Source organism: Echinops telfairi, unplaced genomic scaffold, assembly GCF_000313985.2.
Source record: "Echinops telfairi isolate 266 unplaced genomic scaffold, ASM31398v2 ScPeMD7_443;HRSCAF=831, whole genome shotgun sequence".
NCBI lineage: Eukaryota > Metazoa > Chordata > Mammalia > Afrosoricida > Tenrecidae > Echinops > Echinops telfairi.
The window spans coordinates 84758175-84764370 of record NW_022104341.1 but is presented as its reverse complement, the minus strand read 5'-3'; the positions used below and the strand labels follow the sequence as shown (position 1 = coordinate 84764370).

At 52.3% G+C, this 6196-nt stretch overlaps 1 protein-coding gene across 4 annotated transcripts in view; it reads left to right on the top strand.

The window, feature by feature from the left end:
• The first annotated feature begins 143 nt into the window (after window positions 1-143).
• Window positions 144-6196, top strand: part of ST3GAL3 (ST3 beta-galactoside alpha-2,3-sialyltransferase 3) — a 266714-nt gene continuing 260661 nt past the window's right edge. For 3 of the 4 annotated variants that reach the window (XM_045291846.1, XM_045291844.1, XM_045291845.1), the window contains exon 1: window positions 144-243. The gene's annotated coding sequence lies outside the window, so the exon portion shown is untranslated. The remainder of the gene's footprint in view (window positions 244-6196) is intronic. The other variant, XM_004699493.4, reaches the window with a different exon arrangement.

Sequence of the window (6196 nt, the reverse complement as noted above, 5' to 3'; positions counted from 1 at the left end):
GACCAGTCCGACTGAGGTCCCCTGCCTGCGGGACCCCGCAGCTCTGCGCATCGTGGCGCAGAGCAGGGCACGGGCATGCGGCCCTCGGCCGTGGGAGGAGGAGGGAAAAGTCCAGGAAAGCCTGCCTGACTGTGGATCCTGCTTCCTTTCTTTCGGGGACTTTCCCTCGTCGTCGACGGGGGGCCTTGGCCGTAAGAGGAAACTATCTAAGGGCGAGGGCAGATTTGGCGACAGGGGAGTCCCGTGAGTATTTTGGATTCCTGTTTGAGGCAGTACCCATATTCGTGAGTCCTTCAGTTAGCCTCATGTCTGCTTGAGGTGCCCTCACGTATAGTGCAGGATTGAGACGGGCCACCCGAATTATTGCGCTTAATTGAGGGAAGGGGCCTTTGAAAGCAGCTGCTGTCCCAGAAAGTTAAATAGAAACAAAAGATGAACCGCGAACTTCCCCGCGGGTCTACGTGGAGGGATCTGTGCAGCAGAGCCGGGAGGAGCCTAGGCCGGTAGTGGGTTGTCCAGCAAGGTCAGCCTTCGGGACCCAGCAGCAGCTCCGCGGGAGAGAGGTGACTCCCAAAGGGAGAGTTCTCTGATGCCCTGTAGGATCGATCAGAGTCCGAATCCCGCAATCCCAGTTGGTTTGGTAAGACGCACTCAGGTGGTGGTGGTGATGGCTAGATGGATTCCGACCCAGAGTAGAAAATGGTTAAGACACAGACTGCCTGGTCATTCTCCTCCAGAGCTGGCGGGTGCCAGCCCTGACCTTTTTACCAGCTTAGAGCTTACCCATGGTGCCACCAGGGCTCCATTACTAACTAGGCTGTTGGAAGTGAAATATCCCCTGTGGCAAAGGGTGCTATTTTTAAGTCAATCATATTTGAGTTAGGATCACTGAACTGCTAGGTGCCCTTTCAAGTCAAAAGATGAGAAGGAAGCTAGCACAAGACTTTGCGACCAAATGACCCTTCCAAATAATTGTTAAGGCACTGGCAAGCGCCTAGGGAAGCCCCGGTGGCGTGGTGGTTACACATGGGCTGGTAGCTGCAAGGTCAGCAGTTCAAACCCACCAGCCACTCCGTGGGAGAAAGAGGGGTGTGCTCTACTCCTGTAAAGAGTCACAGTCTTGTGTTCACGGGGGCAGTACCCACTGTCCTGTAGGGTTGTTGTGTGTTCCATGACACACGTGTTATGAAATGGCTCTAAAGGGACTTAGACGTATAATTGTGAGGTTAAGAGGCACATAGACACGAAAGTGGGCAGCCCTGGCTGGAGTAGTGTGACGCGTTAGGCTGCTAACTGCGAGATCAGCAGTTTGAAACCACCAGCCACTCCTCAGGAGAAAGACAGGTCGTCCTGTTCCCATAAAGAATTACAGTCTCAGAAACTCACCGGGGACAGTGTTACCCCGTCCTGTAGGGTCACTGTGAGTTGGCATTGACTGGATGGCAGTGTGTTTGGTTTGGTTTTGGAGGAGTGGCCGAGGGAGAGGTTAAAATGCCCGTGGGTGGGCCTGTGAAGTGGGCAAAGAGAAAGCTGTACAGGAAATCCAAGGACAGACAGAATTGGGGAAATACGCTGTAAAAGATAGTAAGGGGTTCAGAAGCGAAGCCGTGCGTGTGAGGATGAAGCTGCGCTTTCCCCGGGCCCTGGAATTTTGCAGTCACTTGATCTGCGTGCACAAACTGGACAGTGAGTCCGGCACTCTGGAGAGTTGATGCCGGTGGAGTGCAGTGTTGACTAAATTGGTGCTGGAAGGACAGCCAGAATAACGCCTTCAAAGGGAAAATGGCAACGCTTCCTCCAACGTCCTTTGGACATGGCATCAGGAGGGACCAGTCCCGGGAGAAGGACATGCTTGGTGAAGCCGAGGGTCTGTAAGAGAAGATGACCGCAACAACTGGGGGCTCAAGCCTCTCAATGGTGGTGAGGATGGTGCAGGCCCGGGCGGTGCTCTGTCCTGTCCTGTGTCGACCACAGGATCCCTGTGAGTGGGAACTGCCCAGAAGGCATCTGACAAGCACGGTCCTGTGTGTAGTCAACAGCCGTGTCCTCCTTCACAGGTGAAAGTGTCGGGCCAGGCAGGTTAATGCCTAACAGCCGCAGCAGCAGATAGGCCTCTTGGGGGCTCAAGTGGTGAAGCACTGATGGCTAACTGGAAGGTTAGCCGTCAGGACCCCTCCACCTCGCCTTGGGAGAAAGATGTGGCAACTGCCCTGCACGAAATGCTGTGCCACCAAATAGGGGCCAGGGTGACTGGACCACGATTCTCGTGGTTTGGCAGTTAGGTGATGATCTCATGTGATCACAGTATGGTCTAATGTGATCAGCCAATCAGCTTTAAGGAGATGAGGGTGGGGTGCAACCCTTTACTCAAGCCTTCTTCAGGGACTTGCCTTTCGGTGGGTGGCTGTGTCTTCACCTTTTGCATTTCAAGAGAAGGAGGAGCGAGTAGAGTGCACAGCTGTGGGACCTGACTCACACCGAGAAAAAAGAGTTGGGAGCCTAGCGCATTCTTTGGACCCCGGGTCCCTGTGCTGAGGATCTCCTAGACCAGCGGTTCTCAGCTTGTGGGTCGAGACCCCTTTGGGGTCGCCCGATGCGTAACAGTAGCAAAATGACAGTGATGAAGTAGCAACGAAAATAATTTCGTGGTTGGGGGTCACCACCACATGAACTGCATTCAAGGGCCGCGGCATTAGGAAGGTTGAGAGCCACTGCTCTAGAACTTGGTATTGATCGCCGTACTGGCACTGAGCCATCAAACATTTTATGAGATTTAATTATATTCAAGATACTCAGTATAAAAAGGCAGGAAGTGAGCAATCATGGGAAGTATTGTTTCACTGTAATGGTTAAAAGAAAAAGGCGTTTAGTTCCCTGTGCCTCACCGAATGCATTCTCATCCAGAAGGGAAGTGTAGCAGGCTATTGGGAGCCCTGGCTCAGGAGACAGCCATCTGGGGTCAGTGCCCGGCGGTGTGCTAACTAGCCTGATGTGGAGCAAGGGCCCTATTTTGAAATGCAGGGCGCAGTTGTGAGGATAAAGTGGATCAGGGACGCGCCTGCGATCAGATCACTCTCGTCAGCGTTGGAGGAAACTTTGGGAAATCGGGATGGGAAGCCAGGGATGTCAGTAGAAAAGCATAGCGTTTCCTGCCTGCTTCACTTCCTCCGTTTACACTGCTTTCTTATTTTCACGCTTGCCATATGTTATTTCTAGTTGCTCCACACAATTTTATTGAGCGTGATCTCACTGTCATCGAGCTGGTGCAGACTCACAGTGGCCCTGTAAGGACAGGGTACAATTGCCCCCTGTGGGTTTCTGGGTTTCTATACAGGAATAGAAAGCCCCCTCTTTCTCCCTAGGGGTGCCTGGTGGCTTTGAACTGCTGACCCCGTGGTAAGCAGTCCAACTCGTAACTGTACGTTGTCATAGAACCTGCAGCCTCATGGGACCAGACGTAGCTAAACCAGCAGTTGGGTTGTAAGTGATGAAGGACTGTGATTGAGTGTCCAGTGGAGTCGCCCAGAATAGGATCTTAGGTCACATTGGGATTCTAGGCAATAATTTTCCAGAAAGACCAGGCCCACCTTACTTCCTGAAGGATGCATAGCAATGAGGTGAGTGGATGCAGGTTTAAAAGCTTTGCAGACAGGAAGCAACGTGGGCAGTGACCTGCAACCAGCAGTAAGGCCACGTCTTGAAGAAGATCATGTGGCAGGATATGTTTGGGGAGTGCGTGAGAAAGGGGGTGCAGGGTCAGTCAGCCGCAGTCCGTGGCAGGCTCCAGGCTCCGTGAGCTGGGTGTAGCGCCTTTGCTCTGAAGAGGACTCGGCGCCACTGAGAGGCCAGCAGGTAGGAAGTGACCTTATCAGTGTGGCCTTTGGAATCCGTGTGTGAGGTAGCACTTGGTGACTCTCGGATTTCCATGATGGGAAAAGTCTGAGGTTTGCAACTATCGTGCCGGGCCTGCTACAGGAGCGTAAAATACTCATGTATGAGGAGCGAGAGGAATGAGGCGTGGGTCTGGGGGGAAGAGTGCCAGTTCAGCTCTGCAGTGACCTGAGGGGTGTGAGTGCCCATGTCCTCTACTCCGAGGGGGAGAGCGGGCACAGTCCAAACCAACCCAAACCCAGCAGCACCCCTTACCCCCCAAGTCGATTCCCTCTCCCAGACCCTGCTGGGGGGGAGGGAGGGTCTCCGTGGCTTTAATGCTTCAGGGATGCAGACAGCCTCACCTTCCCCACGCCCTGCAGAGCAGCTGGTGGCTTTGAACCACCAACCTTGTGGCTAGCAGGCCACCACTGTTCCAGGCTCCTTACGGCTAGAGTACCCCATGCAAAATCACACCAGGATTTCAGTCACGGCTGTATCATCGCAGGCACCATTTAAGGTCTCTCAGCTCTGGGTCGTCTGGTGTCTGTTTTTGAAATGGGGAAATAGCCCTCCTTTGCAAGGCTGCTGGAGAGTAGAGCAGTCGGATATAAAATTTCTGCAGCTGCTTTCAAACGCACAAGGGGGTCTTTACTGTGAGAATGATAGTAATAGTAGTTCAAATGCTGCGCGATAGATGGCCGCTCACCTTACATCCCACTCCCTTCAGGTGGCCATTGTCACCACTGTCGCCCTGTTTGTGGATCCTTCAAACAGTGGCACAGACCAACCAAACTCGCTGCCGTAGAGTCGATCCCAACCCAGCGACCCCACAGGACAGGGTAGGACTGCCCCCGTGGGTTTGAGACTGTACCTCGTTCCAGGAGTGGAGCACCTAACTTCCTCCCATGGAGTGGCTGGTGGTTTTGAACTGCTGACCTTGTGGTTAGCAGCCTAACCCCCTGCACCAGCAGGGCTCTTGTTGATGTGTGTATTCGTCCATATAGATGCCTTAAGCTGCTGCTGCTGCTCTGGGAGTGTTAGGGCTGAGGGGTTTTCTGTGACCAAGAAGGGCGAGTTGCTCTGGAAATCGTATCATGTTAAACATCTTCTGGATCCCCAGAAAGGATACACTGTTGAGCACTTCCCGGCCCTCCCTCCATGGGGCCACGTGCAAGGGCACACACTCTCGCTGCGGACAGCCATAATGTGTTCATTCATGGGCTGCGGAGATGACGGAGGCACGTGGCTGCTGGGTGCTGATCCCTTCCTCCTTCCCCGTCTTCTGAACAATTTGTAGAGATGACATTGGGAGTTTAATTAAGATTTCATTTAGATTTTGCTACTCCCCCCACCTCGAACTCTCCTGTTAAATTTAATTTATGTCATTGGGATCGAATGCCATTGGCGACCAAATTTCACCGTGATTTGTGAAAAGATGTCGGTAAATGTCCTTTTGCCCTGGCGCCCCTCCCTGACTCCTAACAATGGCAAGGTGGTATGTATCGGCAGGTGTAGGCGGCTTCAACCCCCTCTGAAATCTTCTGTGGGGAACATTCTAAACAGGACATTCCCATAGTGTTAAGAGTAGAGAGCAGTGACAAACAAACAAAAGCATTCATGTTGTGTCTTTCGTCTCTTGATATTTAGCGGGAAACATGGCAAATCCCAGGAAGCCCCCCACCCCCCCCTGCACCACAGGCAGCTCCCGGGGGGAGTCTGCAGCCTGGAGAGAGAACAGGCAGGCAGGACGGTCTCGCCTCACTGGTCTTGCTGGGGCCACACTCGAAGAATTCTAGATATGCAGATATGAGATATGAGAGTTTTCTTTCGCTCAGGGACGATTTATATACAGATAGATAACAGTTTTATCAGCACTTCATCCACATATACAATTCAATTGTTCAATCATATCAAGAGAACGTTTTCTAAGTAAGAGTTTTACAACAAAATAACCCAGGGTTTGAACATGGCTTGATTTAAAACAGCAGTTCTCAACCTGTGGGTCAAAACCACTTTGGGGGGTCGAACAACCCTTTCACAGGGGTTGCCCGATTCATAGCAGTAGCATAATTGCAGTTATGAAGTAGCAACGAAAATAATGTTATGGTTGGGGGGCTGGGCGCCGCAACAAAGGGTCACGGCATTAGGAAGGTGGAGAACCATTGAGTTAAAAAATCCATACAATAAAGTGCTTATTCGCCGCCCCCTCCCAAGGCTGTCTTTTTAGCTTTTGTCACACCATCCTTCCTGGAGAAAGGCTGAGTGGCGGTACAGATTTTGAACTCTCCAGAGTCCTGCCCTGATGCCAGGTATCTGCCATCCC